Here is a 17,044-nt window from a genome sequence, read left to right as displayed (position 1 = left end):
AGGGCCATCTGAGTGCCACTGTTGTACACCACTGTCCTCATTTCATACTCTAACGAATTGAAATAAGGTTGCGTGGATGGCTTCGCTGAAGAATACATGCACTCCAGTTTCTCCTATGCTGTTGAACTTGCGAAGCTCTCATTCCAGTTACCCTGAACACACACACACACACACACACACACACACACACACACACACACACACACACACACTCTCTCTCTCTCTCTCTCTCTCTCTCTCTCTCAGAACAGACACACTGGCACATAATCACGAACCATTCAAATTACAAGATGTATTTTCTAAGCTCATGTGACAGGACGATAACTGATGGTTAGAGGTATAAGAACAAAAAAGATATTGATTCATATAATGGCGTAGCAATATAAGAAACATGGTCTATACAGAGGAAAAAAAGAGCTTATATAGGAGTTACTCTCGATGTAAAGTACGTATAGGTACATCTGATTATCACTACTTACACTTGCTGTTGCGGAATCTTACCCAAATCACTAACTCTCTCATTACTTACACAACGTTATTTACCATCATTACTGTAAGTGTTGTAGATAATAGAGGATGTTACAAGATTCAACATTTCCTTAATTAACAAGCTGGATATTTTGCTGCAAATACATTACTACATGAAATAATAAAATACAAAGTAGCTTTTAGAGAACTTTCAGAAAAAAAAAACATTTGAAATATGTTTCATCTTGCTGGTTGTCTCAGTCTGGCTCATTTATCATCGTCGGGTTGGTGAACACTCGATTTATTTGTAACTCCTCTCTCTTCCATTTCTAGGCCATAACAGTATCGATCCAGCATTCTATGACTCCCCTAACTACCATTTACTTTAAATGCTGCTTCTGTAGAAATAATTAAAAAAAATCTTCCCTTTTTATTATCGACGTACTTACCTAACAGTTAGTTCTATTACTAGTAGGACGTAGATGTACCTTCGTTAAAGACAAACATACATCTTAATGTGAATTTTTCCAAATACTACTGTATATGTATTCCTAAGGCTTACTATGTTTAATAAACGACTTTCTAAATGAGTTCCAAACACGGATCCTGGACGAGACTGGAGGTGTCTCAAGCCTAAGCGGCCAGGTGAGTGGGTGCAGTAAGCAGCTGACATCAATACGGTCTGGAAATGTAAAGTTCTGCTGGGAGACTAAACTATTCATGAAAGCATGCTACACCCAAGACTGACAACTTTTGTGGCCCATGCAGCTTTAGCGCGAAGGCCAAGGTAAGAAGAATACAAAGAATTTCATGCGACTCATGAACGGCTTCCATGAGATAAAGTTTCTAAGTCTTACTATTCTCTCGTATGTGGACAAAATATTACAACATATTTCCAACTAAGTGAAAATATGAGACTCCTGCAACTTCAACCAACCATTTACTTCCTTCTTGGATTCAACATTTCGTGACGAGAGTGGAATGTGCAGCACAGGTTGGCTCAACTTCCCCGTGCGTGTTGTTTCATTCATCATCCATGCACGAGCCAATTGTTTCTGTTTTGCTTTACTTTAACTAGTGCCAACGACCGTGGATGAAACTATTTCTTTTGAATCAATGTGATCACTGGTTACATGATCTATCGCAGTCTAGGCAAAGATTCCCGATCAATCTCGCTTCTAATGATAAAGTTTTCCCTAAATACTTGACCTAAGAAGAGTAGATTCCTCGAGGGAGAGCGTTGCTACCTGAGGAAATCGCGTGGGTGAGTGACTGGTAGAATCGGGTGATTTTTGCTTTCCTCATAGTAAACTGTAGCTACCCAGAATAATAATGAGGAGAAAAATGCGCTATTCTTTTATGTGCATTGTTTCATCAGTGCGTGAAGGGCGGCAGGGGTCGGCCAGCCCGCTGTTACACCCGGCACGCGGGTGTAACAGCGGTGCCGAGCCTCGACTCTCTTCAACCGCCCGCAGTGCACATCATGGCAGCCGTCCGTGCTTCGCTGGGTGATCTTGACCGACATTGATCCCTCCTACTGGCCGCACGTGCTCTACCTGCAAACTTCAGGGCTTTTTTCTTTTCTCACCCTCCCTCTCCGACCCAGAGCTGGAACAACTTAGTGTAACACTCGTCACCACCGAGCAACCACCAAAACAACAGCACAGGAGGTACAGGTGGACAACAGGCTGCTCCACCCATAATAAATAAACTATGGGTAATAGATTTATAGTTTTACTTCGACTCCACCCGCTTCATCCTCGTTCTCTATTTGTCGTGATGCTATTTTCGCAAACGAAGCTCTCAATTTCACTACGCGTGTCCTCTGGAACTGATTACGAGTACAGTAATCAGATTATGTTATCTTTCGGCCAAGTGTGAGCTGTTGTATCTAACTAGATGACCTTTAAAACACAATTTAAGCAATTTTGAAAGAAGAAAAATGAACACAAATTCCATAGTCAAAATAATTTTGAGTCTGATGTAATATAAACAAGTGACGGTCTCAAAAATTCTACAAATAATCAAGCTTGAAAAACTGGCACAGTGGTTTGGGCGACAGCAATGTTTGTTTGAGACGCAGAGTGTGCAGAGTCTCACTGATGGAAAAAGCTCGTACTGCAACACATCATCCCAATACCTCATTATCATTACACGAACATAACAACGATATAACAGCAGTATCCATGTCGCTCTGCTGCACACTTTTCCGTATTACATTCTGTTCTGGTACGTTTAGAATCTCCCTTGGTCAATGATCCCACATCTACAAGGAGACCTGCAAAGTGGCTAGCTGGAGGGGTGAGGGATGAGGGAAGGAGGGGCCGCCCACTGCAGCAGGAAGGAGCAAAGCAAGGCTTCGCTCGGGAGCTTCGCGTGCCCCTCATCTACACTCTCCCACGCCTCGCCCTGTTGACAGCAATGGTTCTCATCTTCATTTCGGAAATCCCCAAGTGACTGTGAAGACAAGAAGTGGTCATAAACCTTTCGATTGCCGAAGTGCAGGAATGGTGTGCCTTTCTATTTGTGGAGTGGAGCTTTTTTATTCTTCTTATTCATCTATTTTGTATTACAATTGTCGCTGGCATGTTAACAAAATTCCAACATAGACCTTGTTATATAGAATCATCCTTAGATTTTCGATTTATGGGGACCGGAGTACCATATTGACCACTCTATTAATAATGAATTAAAACTTACTACAATATCATGAGGAGAAGAAACAGAAAAAGTAGCGGAAATTCAGTGGACCTCTCTATTAAGGATAGATACAGGAAAACAAAATATATTTCACAACTCACTGCACAAAGCAAAAACCTACCACAAGTGCATTTCCATGTATCACTGACGTGACACCATAGTTGTAGGACACATCACTCATTTTTAACCATTAAATCCTTTGACTGCTATGACCTCTCTTAAGTTTCAATAAAATAATCTGATGCAAAGCTTGAGTACAAATTTGAGAGGCGCCACAGAAAGAAAAATGAGAGGCAGAGTATCTCGTTTAGTACCTAATGAAATTGTACTGGATCACACAGGAGGTGCTACACTACTATTAGATAGCACAAGGTTCATACAGGGCTCCAGAAGTCACTTACCTCAAATGAAGCTACTAATCCATTTAGAGGAAGAGTATTTTACTTCTATGAGCACTACTCCTCATCCCGACTGACTGGGGCTTGAGAACAGATCGAAAGGAACTATGGAAACTGTCCTTCATTTATCGAGCAAGAGTGAAGATGTAAAACGACAAGCGAAAAGCGTTTTGCATCACTTTATTTCAACCGAGAAACGAAGAGGGTGATGTAAGATCTCAGCTGCATTACATTACTTCCTTCACCCGGTGAGCAGAGAGGACGATGCAAAACCTCTTCTATGAGCTCATGGTGGTACATTAGTTCGCAACTACGTCAGGTATGCTTGAGATCACACCATGCCAGGCGGCCCTGCAGATGCCCACCACCCTGCCAGGTGGCGGCCACGACCATGCTGCTTCACGGTGACTCACGCTACAGGAAATAACCTCGAGTTTAGAGTTCCGGTGCGACACTTGCGTGAGGCGTGAGTCCACGTACCAATTAAGACAGGAGGTAGAGGGCCACAAAAGAACTGTATAATATTTGACGTGACACTTGTAACTTGTATGGTAATTATCAAAGTCTAGAGGTATAGTTTGAATCAAACAACACGCCACATTCTAACTTACCTTTGTTACAGTCAACATAAAGTAAGGCAGGCATTACAAATATGGCAGTTCGTGCACTACAGAACTACGCTCATGTACACAACTCAAAACTTCACTCAGGAACTCAAAGCCATCCTCCACACACCTTGCTCACTCTACTCATCAACGCAGATACTCGTCCCACTCCAGGTAGAGCCATTCACTGCTTTGACGACATCACAGCTACAACCACGTCCCGCCAAGGAAAGAAGCCATGGGCCATTTCCTCATCTCCTTTTATGAGGTATTCCGGGACACGTCATCCACACTGATGCAACATTATCCACATACACACTCAACTTTTTTCACATTACAAGCAGGTTCCATACACCAGCTACACTAACAAATGATTAATCCACTTCTACATTTTCCATTAAGGTAGTCCTTATCTACAATACTGGCATGATAGTATGTAGTATAAACACATTTGTACATCCTCATCGAACCAAGGCTATCTCAAATCCAACAGGTACCTTGACACCCTCAATACCTAAAATTCCCCACCGCTGACAGCTACCCAAACTTCACGTCAACCTTGTAACAAGACTATGGCAACTAGACGATAACAATTATGAATAGCCTTGCATTATCGCATCAAAATCATATTAATCAAATGTTTTCCAATTAACATCACACACTGTAGCGCTAGAAGTGTGCCGATTAATGTGGAAACGATGGATAGGAAAAAGACAAAAAACATGAGGATTCGAGATAGTGAAATGATGAGTATCCTTAAGAGACAGATTAAAAGGAGATATCTAAAGATATTTGATGTAAACTACAACAACAAAAATGACAAAAATAGGAACGAATATACACAGCTTAAGGAAACGAACCGTGTGTGTGTGTGTGTGTGTGTGTGTGTGTGTGTGTGTGTGTGTGTGTGTGTGTGTGTGTGTGTGTGTGTGTCCGGGAAAGTGCATCACGAACTCGTTGTCAGTGATGGATAAATGTGGGAGGGGGGGGGATCGTTATCTAGAATATAAGAAGCAGGTTGAGAATGAAGAAAGGAAACACTTGTAATGTAAATGGTAAGTGTAGGAGAAAGATGCATAAAAAGATGACGAGAAGGAAAAAGAGGAGGAGGAGAAGGAAGAGGAGGAGTAAGAGGGTGATGATGATGATGATGATGATGATGAGGAGGAGGAGGAGGAGGAGGAGGAGGAGGAGGAGGAGGAGGAGGAGGAGCAGGAGCAGGAGCAGGAGCAGGAGGAGGAAGAGGAGGATGATGGTGATGAGGAGGAAGAGGAGCAGTGGCAGGAGCAGGAGGAGGAAGAGAAGGATGATGATGATGAGGAGGAGGAGGAACAGAAGGAGGAGGAGGAGGAGGAGGAGGAGGAGGAGGAGGAGGAGGAGGAGGAGGAGGAGGAGGAGGAGGAGGAGGAGGAGGAGGAGGAGGAGGAGGAGGAGGAGGAGGAGGAGGAGAAGATGAAGAGAAATAAACATATCATACACACATACATGCATACTACTACTACTACTACTACTACTACTACTACTACCACTACTACTACTACTACTACTACTACTACTACTACTACTACTACTTCTACCGTCAATTCAAATACATCAACACAAATAAAGTTCAATGAGTGACAGCTGAAGATGCAAGAAGGGATGAAAAAAACATTGTAATGGAATAGAGCAAACTGGAAAAAGCCGCAACGTTTCCACCCTTCAGTTGGTTGTCTAATTGATATTGTGTCTATTCAGTATCTACACTCACATCGCTCTCATTAACTATATTGGCAATGCAGGGAAGGATGAGTCTATTAACAAAGATCGGAAGACATCTAGAGAGAGAGAGAGAGAGAGAGAGAGAGAGAGAGAGAGAGAGAGAGAGAGAGAGAGGAGAGAGATTACCTTGTTTCTCTCTACTATGAATACACAATGATTAAGTATAATACAAAGCTGGCGTCCCAAGTTAATATTTGCTGAAGAAACCTTAGCTGCTGGACAAGGCTGTGGAGGTCCGTAGATGAAGGACATAGAGCTGTTTAACATACCCCGTATATTCTTCTTCACTCACAGAATTAACGATGAGGAAGCATAATAAGCATGACTTTTCGACTGCTTGTTTTTGATGGTTAACGATAATCTCTCTCTCTCTCTCTCTCTCTCTCTCTCTCTCTCTCTCTCTCTCTTTGTTCTTTTTCTCTTTTAGGATAAACCTTAGAGAAGGAGGAAGAGAAGGAGGAGGAGGAGGAGGAGGAGGAGGAGGAGGAGGAGGAGGAGGAGGAGGAGGATGTAATGGCTACGTATCCTTTTCACAATTTGCCTCGGAATATTTACAGGAAAAGCATGATGAAAATACCTAAAAAGAGAGAAAAAAAATCAGAAGCAGAAATAACACAAAAGACACTAGGAAACAATGACTGAGGTGGGCAAACTTATTGGCTTCCCTTATAGTTTCTTATCGGACTTGTTTCTCTTTACCATTACCATTCGTCTGTTAAGTTTATTAGGGGCTAGTAAGGAGTTGGAGGTGAAAAATATCAGTGTGTGTTATTACAAAGGATCTGGATGTTGTTCGTAGTACCAGTAACGATTATTTGTCTTTTGTTTGATTTACGTCTGTAAGGGGAATTATTCGAGTTCTGAAACGTGTTGCTCTCTCAACACAACTATCTTCAAAGGCTACAGAGATGATTAGCTGGGTTCTCACGAGCGTTTCTCCTGATAATAATGTAGAAATCTTGTTATTCTGTCACTAGAAAAGTAAATAAATAAAAGTGTAACTTCAACTAGACCCGTTTGCATTTAGTAGAGGTGCGGAACAAAGTGTTTCAAAATGTTTCTATATAAGCAATGAGGAAGCCAAGATCAAGGCGAAGGTCGATATGCTTTCTTCCAACTAATATGATACTCGAAGAATCCAGCAGGTTATAAATGCTGGAAGGAAACTAAAGCCGAAGGTGTGCCATGTACTTACATTTGATTCCGAGTCTATTACCTTCCAGTGACTGACAATAATACACTAGTTATTCGGTCAATACCCTCAAACACTTTTAATGTCTCATCTCAACTTTTAACAAACTCTCAGCATGTATTGGTGTTATCGAGACTCTTTTCATGTTCACAGTAATCGTTTAGCAAGGATTGTGCATCGTCAGTGGGAAAAAACACCTATGAGAATCCAAGTAATTGCTTCTATCGCCTTTGAAAATTATCCTTATAAGAAAAGAAAGCATTTTTAAATCATATCCTGCTTCAGTCTCAATTCCCTATCATTCTTTCTTCGCATTTGCCTCACTTTTTAAGTATTGCATGTGCTGTACCGATGTTCGTTCTTTCTGCAATCATGGATATGATTTTTTTTTTTTCGATCAACTTTGCTTTTTCATCGTGGTGTTTCATCATATGGCACCATGCTTTTACTCCCTCGCTCAGTAGTTATCAAACATTCTCTCTCTCTCTCTCTCTCTCTCTCTCTCTCTCTCTCTCTCTCTCTCTCTCTCTCTCTCTCACATTCGTCGTGCATTTTGGCAGGGCAATTTTGAGTTCCTATTTTGTTTAAAGTAGCCCATTTCGTTTTATGGTGTAACCACCTCAAAACAATTGTTCTTGTTCAATACATAGCTCTCTCTCTCTCTCTCTCTCTCTCTCTCTCTCTCTCTCTCTCTCTTTGGAAGCTCCTTTCACACACTAGCGTCCTTTCACTGATGAGATGAAGGTTGGCAACGGTCACCCGAGGCAGCGGAAGTGGCCTGGCGTGGCGGGGAGGGACGGCCGGAAGCTGCTCCCTACCCAAGCAAGGTTAAAACCCACAGCAAAACACCAACCAACACCACAGGCACCGTCACCTTCGCCTCCTATCGCTGCCAGGCGCTTATTGATGCCACACGCTCTTTTCTGGAATTGTAAGGACTTGAGCTTAGTTTAGATACTCATATATCATTCCTTCGCGTGTATTGCAACTCTTCATTGTATTCACCTCTCAATTTCTTTCTTTCTCTTTTTTTCTCACTGTTGTTTTCGAAAAGGACCAATGAGCCTAACAGGGCGAAGTATGTACGAGTATGAGTGTGGTGTTTGGTCTGAGCCACCACGTGTTGGATTGCGGGTCTGGTGTATAGATGATTTTCTATTTGGTGTTAATTAATTTTTAGGTTCTGCCATCGCGGGAAGATATGTACACCGTAAAATTTTGGAATTGTCTTCGGCAATGTTAAGATAAAACTTTCAAGAGTCACTCTTTATACAACTTTCCTATATACTGTAGTCAGTTCTCCCTTTTATTGCCGTTAGTGTAGAGTCGTGTAGCTGATAGTTACATCATACAGTCTTTAAAGGATCTAAAGATATTTTGTTATTTGAAACCCACATATATTTTCAAATTATTTTACACATTTTTCATCTTCGTCCATAAGAGAAATACTAATTTGATTCTAGAATTATGAACTTACGAGGAACGCAGCAAGAAATGGCTGAGATTACAAGAGAAGAAGCAGGAGTAGGTAGCATCGTGAAATGGAGGGCGTGCTTACAGACTCCGCTAAGTAGATCCCTTCGGTATTCCTGCTTCTGTTTGTCCATTCATGTTTATGCACCACAGTTGTGGACTCTTCCCTCCTCTTAACAATCATGGAGGTTAGTCTTTAATCTTAAGATAATGTTGTATGTCAAAGGTAAAGTATGCCTTTTATGCTAGTCACTGCGGCAAATTTGTTTTACTTATAAAATAATCTACTTCGTTCTCGGGTTTTTATCTTCGCATATGTTCGTACGTGGTTACTTCTCTATACACTGTTGATATTTTCACACCGAAAATTGAATCACAACAACGATTTCCTGCCATTCTTAGTTTACTATATCAAATTATGCAACAATAGCAACATCAACAGCAATACTAGCAATACTTGAAACATTTGAAACATTTGAAAAATTTTATCATGCTTTATATGATACATTTTAAAGAAGTGTATCGACGGGCACCAACATTTTTCCTTCATAATGCAAGGACTTTATTTCATCCTTTCATACTGACATCAAAATTACCATAATGATTTCCTGTTGTTCTTATCCTTATCCTACCAGATGTCTTACTCTAAGAACTACAGTCGATTACTGCGAAGCTTATACAGTTTCTGGGTTTAATGATTTTACCACTAACGGGAATCTATCGCATCAGCAAGTCCCTTTGAAGTATTTTTGGGCCAGAAACATCAGCACCAACTGACGCCAATACAAGTGAGAGGCATAAGCACACAGATAAGGACCAAAGACCAAAGACTCGCTATAGTTGTGTAAGCTCAAGATATTTTCTTTGATGTACACCCTGAAGCATGTCATTAAATTCCCGAAGATATTCCAAAGATACGTAAGTCTTCATCAATATCTAGTAGCCTTTACAGGGATCTAAATCTATACAATAAAAATTCCTGAAGGTACTCAAAAAAATATACAAACCTTTAAAGATGCATTCTGTTTTCTATATAATGATAAGAACACCAACATAGTTCTTTAAGACATTCAGAGAACCACGATAGTCTGACGTGTTAGTGTCCTGCTCGGCTATGCTGCTACTAGCCATCACCTCCGTTAGGCAAACCCTTAAAGGTATAGCGGGTCGCGGTTGGAGGTCGCTCACTGTAGCAGCGGCTGAGGCGGTGATACTCGGAGCTTGTCTTACCACCAGCGGTTGCCCCGGGAACGTCGCCGCCTTACCCCAGCGATGAGTGCTGCCGACGCTCACACCTACACAGCTAGCTCTGCCCAACCAGACCTGCACCATTTCCTGTGGGAGAGACAGGAATTCACGATGAAAATTCTTGTATGCGTCTCTCGCCTGTATCTTCACTCTGAGTTATATGGTAAATATGAAGGGATGTATTTGTCTGAGGAGGGATGGAAGATATGTTTGTTTCTATTTATTGCTGCTGTATCGTAAGTCTGTCCTCGTTAATGAACGAAGAAACCAAAGAACAGGGGAGTTTCTCAATACGTTCTCTGGTGATGCAACTTTCCTTCTATCATCATATGTGTCGCTGCCATGGTTGTGACGCTCCTTCATTAAATATTGAAGTCATTACTACTTCCTGCTCGAGCCTCTGCTCGCCACAGCGCTGGATTTAAAGTTTTATTGTTCATTACTGATTAATCTTGTTACTTTGCTATCAATGGGTGTGTTGCTGCTACATAATGGCAATGATGGAATGACACAGCTGTTACTGCTTCTTCGTATATTTCTTATATCCGCACCGACTTTATACACCAGCGCTTTTATATTTTCCTTCTCTCTCCTTTTCTTTCACGAGGTTAATTACACAACGTATGTATTTATTTATTTCTTTTTAATTAAGGGAGGTGCAGGCTTACAATGCATGCCGGAAAAGAAATAATATACATAGTCTCCAGACTTCATGTTCGTAATTCGGAATTCTGAGTGCGAGGAGTATAATACAACTGTAGCAGCATTATCTCAGTATATTATTATTAATGTTACCGTGTGCAGGGCGTACATTTCATTACGAATTCTCAGCGTAGACGTGCTGATAATATATTCTCTGCAGCAAAACATTTCAAAGGTTGTAAAGGTGAAATTATTCTTATCTGCGGACCGATAGTGTTATCTTGGATGGAAGAAGTACACACTAATAAAATAAGACTCGTGTACCAAGGCGACAGTCAAAGGTTGCGAGGCGGGGACAGGTGGAGAGATGACCACGGAGAAGCGAGTCACACACACATTCCTGTTCTTCCTGCGGCACCTGTCCTTATTCACCAAATTTTCAAAGCAGTGGTGAGGGAGGACAGCTCTTCTACTGATTTACGTGATTTATCCTACCCCAGGTATACCCACATACATGATGAAAAGCGAGGCAGGTCGTGCATACGTCGTCCATCTGAGCAGTCCCCAAGCTCAGCAGATCCACAACTAGCATCACTAACCAGTAACGTCTTTTGATTTTCACCTAAACGTTGACTTGCTTAGCTATTTTGAGTTCTCCCAGCTCCAAGACGATAATGGGTGGTTGTTTGACAAATCCGATATGAGGAATACGAGGAAAGATTTAATTTAGTTACGCATAAATATATGATATGAAAGAGATTGCACAAATCAATTTAAGGAAACAAATAAGCTTCTAAACCTAAAAAGAGGGAGCCAGAGGGGGCGAAAAATTAATTACTCCTACAAATCTCTAACTACTGCTGTAATTCATTTCCTCATCAGAGCAACACAACTTGTCCCCCGCCACAGTAAAGAGGTTTCAGCATCCCACCACCATCACCAACCATCACTACCAATAACTGTTACCACTACTGCAACAATCAATCTCATAATACTAATACCACTTATCTTCTTATCATTACCATTACCATTAGTGCTTCCATAATCATCTTCAGGTATTACTACTGGGATATTTTTTTTTTAAGAAGTACAATCAATACTTTACTTGTCATGTCTCACCTACTGATAATGCTGCACCTCGGCCGTCACAAGCACAATGACGCAAGAATCTTACGCGAAAGCTAAAAACTTCCATTATATATAAAGAGAATCCAAAACTTTTTAGCAGCACGAAGTTTTCTATCAAGTAGACACTACACCTTCCATTGCTACCAAAATCTCTAAATATACTGGCCTAAAGTCTGGAAAATAGACACAAGACAAATGTCACAGCACGGAGAAGACAGAGTAACCGGAAATGCCCAAGATAAACTCCTTTTTTGTTAGCTTTTATGGGGAGCAGTGGTCTCGATGTATCTCCTGTTATGTGTATCTACGCCAGTCGTCTTCACAATAGCTCCATTGCTACTCTTTTGTTGGTACACAAAGCACAGTAAGAAAAGATGTTTTTATGTACGTACACAGATAAAATTAGACAAAATAGCAAGTTATGATTGTGAGCTACAGGACTATCTAAGGGAATAGTGCAGAAATGAGTCCGTAAATTGTTGTAGGTGTTGGCGAGATTTCTTAAGAGGAGTACTTACCTACAGGAGTTGTGCATTTGTCTTCCTTTCCAGTCTTTGAAGTATTTTCATTATAGCAGATTTTTCATATTTTGTTCAGATACAGGAGCACAAACCAGCGTGTCACATGAGATACAATATCATATTGCGCTTGTGTCACCTGAGTGAGGCGGGGCGTGAGATGAGAGAGGGCTGTGCACATAATTTTCTTCGTCTACTCACTGGCGGGAGAGCCTCAGCCGGATAATGGAATACGCGCACGGGACAGGTAAAATAACTGCGTATTCGTCTCATTCACATTCAGCTTATACGAAGTTATAGTTAGAATAATGAAATTTTTTTTTATCTAAAGAAAAAAAGAAAAGGCAAATCAGAACAAATGTGGATAATCTGTATTCTTGTTTGCTTCTTATTAAGAATCATTATTTAGGAACCGAGTTTTGAAATGGTCCAACCCTGAGTATAGCTGAAGAAAATATCAGCAGTATCTTAACCTTTGCTTATCTATCCGAAGTCACCATAAAGGGGAAAAAATCGTGAACACAATAGATAGTGAGCTTTTCAACAAAACGAATCCCGGAATTGTTTTGTACCAAGTTACTTGTATAAAGTAGTGTTTTTCCGTGCCTGCTCTTCTTGACTCCTGTGGTATAGTAAGGTAGATTGCGAGACTCCCTATCCATCAAGTGCTAAAGGGAGTAAAGGTGTGAATGACGTGTGTAAATCTGTAGTGGCTTGTCTGCATCACCCAGCGTGGGATTGCCGGCTTGGTATGTAGACAGATGGATATTTATAATGACACGCATCGAGTAACATTATGCTCGAGTTTGAAATAGTGAAACTGTCGAATCAAAATTGCTCAATGAATATGCAACAAGCGCGTCACTTCACAAATCATTTTCATTAATACTCGAAATTCAGTAAAATGTGACACAGTAGTTTCTATGCTACATTGATTTCAGCTGGACTGACTGACGCGGGGCAGGTATGTAAGGTGTAATAGAAATGTACTGACGTGCATTAATTTTTTCCTTATTCTTGTATAATGTGAGTGATGCTTTGCAACTGATTAATTAATGTTACATCATCATTCTATTTAAACAAGGATAAACTGGAATGTATAGAATCACCACACTGTTTCACAATATCACGTGATTCCTTGGCTCATCTTATTTTATCATACCCATTTCCATTTAATTCATGTTTTTTATTTGATTCTACACTTTTTTTCCTTTTTTTTTTGAGTTTTCGTGTATTGATGTCCATATACAAACTGAAAGACTACCAACTTTCTATATTTTTCTTTTCTTTTCATTCTATTCTACATTTTCCTTACTTTATCATACTATTTCCCTTACTTTTACTCACCAGACAGTCAGACAGTCAATGCAACCATAGAGAAGGAAGTACCAAGGCCAAAATATTCATAAATTCCAATAGAATTCCTTCTCTTAATCAAAAAATTTTATCCTCTTCATGTAAACGCAATAGAAAATATTTATACTTTCATCACAAGTCGAAGCATTTGGGAGAATGTTTTTTTCTTGCATGACAACGTTGCTTCATTTTTCTCACTGCGCGTTGTCGGTGTTCGGATGTCTGACCTTTATTATGTATCAGCAATGCAAAGGTCGACACGGGGACCGATCGACCTTCCGGTGTTCAGACATTTATTACTTTAGCGTGCCTGTGTGTCTCACCTCCTGTCATTTGTACTGGAAGCTCTCCGCCCCGCCCAACGCACGCACCACTAACCCAAAAAAGGTGTCTTGAGTCTTCACTTTTATGGGTGTTGTGAGGCTGTGGCGTTAATGGAAGAAGAGGAAGATAATGATGATGATAATGATGGTGAAGATGATGGTGGTGATGATGATGATGATGATGATGATGATGATGATGATGATGATGATGATGATGATGACGGAGTAGGAGGAGGAGGAGCAGGAGGAGGACTTATTAATTGAAAGAAGTTCCGTAGCATCACAGTCAAGGATGAGAAAGGGGATGTGGTTGACTGATGCCTTCCCGTCGCAACAAGGAGGTGAAATGGCGCCGTGATAAACGAAAGTAGAAGACCTTGATTCCTGAACTGAGGGAACATAACATGGGCGGCCAGAGGTAAAGTTAAGGGCAATCAACACCATTCGTCACTGCAAGATCTCTCAAAAGCTGTGATGAGGCTGATAATGAAGAAAAAATAAGGTCTTTTCCCTGGCAATCTTTGAGATTTAGATGGAAGTTTGGTGTGCCTATCTCGCTTTAGTTTTGGTGCAGTTTCTCAAATGGCTGGGTAAAGATAGAACAATGTCACGGCTTCGTAGGTTTATAAGTCGAGCAATAACACTCTCTTCATAATCTTTTTCTTTACTTTATGATTTTCCATGTGAAAAAAATTAGGACGTCCATATCTCAGTATTTTCTCGCATACAAATTAAAGGCTGCGGTGCATTCTTTGTTTTATCCTCAAGGGAAATAAGTTTTCAACCTTGTGTGTCTGGGAGAAAACAGACAGCTTGGCTTTACATTATAATCATATTCGTGGAGGATAAAAAGTACAACGATATCACCATTCACTTGGATACAATATACATAATAAATCTTTTGAGTGGAGGAATGGCATGTTTCTAGTTGACAGATGAAAAGACAACCATGGCACAATCCAGAAAGACAACAAGGATAACACAGCAAGTCTCTCTTTCAGTCATTCTCTTTTAACTGTAGACTTCGTCATGAACTGAACCAAAGACAATGGTAACACAGCCCAGAGTGAGGAGATGAGAGCAGCAAATGTCAAATCCTTTAGTTGTTCTCCTTTAGCTGCAGCCTTCTCTAAGAACCTGAAGAATGATGGTCTTTGAAGGGAGAAAACAGTGATAATAGAAAGCGGGGCAAAGAGGAATACAAAATAAGTGATTCAGTCGTTCTTTAAGTCTTTGCCATGAGCTCCAGATACAAGCCAGGGTTAAAGGGATATAGCCTGAGTTCAGCGCCACCCAGTCCCTTCGGTCTTGTGCAGGTGGCAGCGTGGTGGGGATAAGAACCTGTTGTCACGAGGGCGCCAGGCATTGTTGAGCTACCTACCACCTGACGTTATCTTTGTGTTACATCACGTGTGTGTGTGTGTGTGTGTGTGTGTGTGTGTGTGTGTGTGTGTGTGTGTGTCACCTGATGTGGCTTCAACCTACATACTGTACATTGTCTCCCTCACCCCCCCTGTCCTCTCTCCGGTGTATATTTTCTCCTCTTTAACTTAAACGCAATGTCTCTTGAGGTTAACCTGTTGGTTTACACTTTTCTTTACTCGATATGAGGTTTTACATAAAGCTGTAGTGTATGTGAGTAGCTGTATTACAAAGTATGTCATATATTGCTTGTCCTATCACGAACACCTCTCTTGCTGCCATCAGTCTCTTTCCTTCCACCACCACCACTACCACCACCACCCCACCACCACCACCCCACCACCATCACCAGTCTCTTACCTGCCACTTGGGGTTAAATTACATGTCGCCATACCAATTCCTGATTTTGACACGTAGCAACGCCGAGCTATAATGTGCGCCCAAGTAATTACCCTCACCTCAATCACCTGACCCGACCAGCCTCCTGTCTCTCCCCTCCCCCCCACAGACACCTAAGTATGGACGCACCTTGGCTCATCACTCACCCAGCTCTTGGCTCAACTCTCTCCAGACCACCAGACAACCAGACCATCACATGTCACACGTTTATTTTTAGTTTTTTGAGGTTCAAGTCTGGCAATCAAACATTACCTATCATTATTACAATTTATTATTCATCTTTTACGTGAAGACCAAGTGCATGAAACTTCCCGCCACCCACCAAGCACCACCATCGTCTTCTCTTCTCTCTCCCAGCCACGATCAACATTAATACCTCTGCTTTTTACGCACCACCACTACTAGTATTCTTCCAACTGGTATCTTCGGTGGGCATTTTCTTCACGGTCTTCTTGTTACCTTTTGCCAGACTCTTTGTTAGCATCCCCATCACCATACAATATGAAGCCCACAACCATCATAACACTCACAATCACCATTACCATCACCATCCATTCCACTCAGCGCCACTATCATCACCATCACCACAATACCTCAGCACTGGTATCCCCCACACCTCCTCCATAAGATCCAATGAGAACAGGGAACGTGTCGCATTTGTATAACCTCGAGAAGATGGATGAATAATAAGAGTACAAGATATTCAAACAAAGATGACTTAGAGCTTAAAAGATTAATATACTTTCTGTTAAAAGGACACACTATTGCAGCTTCACGCATTGACCAGTGTTGATTTGTCGTCAGTTATCCTAATCATCATTGTAAGAGAGCGGGTGGGGCAAAGAACTGTAATGTACAACAGAAAAGGAAAACCATTACAATAGATACAGTATGAAGGAAAAGATCTTTATGAAAAACTATAAGCCAGTGAAAAAAGAATACATAAAAACAACAACAGCAGGAGTAAGAAGACACTGGTTAGTACAATCTTGACACCACAAGAAAGAGTGCAAAGGAAAGAAAACTTCACCAGAGCTCCTAGTAACAAGTGAATCATCGTGATCCCACACAGCAACAACAGCAATAACAACAGCAACAACAACAACAACAAAAAGAGAAAGCAAAGTAAAGCAATATACCCAATAACTAATAAACAACAAGACAACAAGACAGATGGACGAACACAGCAACAACAGGAGCAGCAGCAGCGGCAACAAGATCAACAATAAGGGAAAGCAAAGTAAAGTAAGACACCCAACGAGTAACAAAGCAGAGGACAACAAGATGGGTGGACAAAAACACCACCTTCAGTGCGAAAGGACGGGTGAGCATCCATTTTCTAGTTTTAACCGCAGGACACGACTCTAATTTACGACTTGCAGTATAAAATTCACCAGGAGGAAGAAATGCA

At 41.1% G+C, this 17,044-nt stretch overlaps 1 long non-coding RNA gene across 1 annotated transcript in view; it reads right to left on the bottom strand.

Moving 5' to 3' along the window:
* Positions 1-9,432: 9,432 nt before the first annotated feature.
* Positions 9,433-17,044, bottom strand: part of LOC123507766 — a 381,781-nt gene continuing 374,169 nt past the window's right edge. The window contains exon 2 of the long non-coding RNA XR_006675751.1: positions 9,433-9,932. This is a non-coding gene — a long non-coding RNA (uncharacterized LOC123507766). The remainder of the gene's footprint in view (positions 9,933-17,044) is intronic.

Source organism: Portunus trituberculatus, chromosome 23 (genome assembly GCF_017591435.1).
Source record: "Portunus trituberculatus isolate SZX2019 chromosome 23, ASM1759143v1, whole genome shotgun sequence".
Taxonomy (NCBI): Eukaryota; Metazoa; Arthropoda; class Malacostraca; order Decapoda; family Portunidae; genus Portunus; species Portunus trituberculatus.
This window is presented reverse-complemented; position numbering and strand designations above follow the sequence as displayed.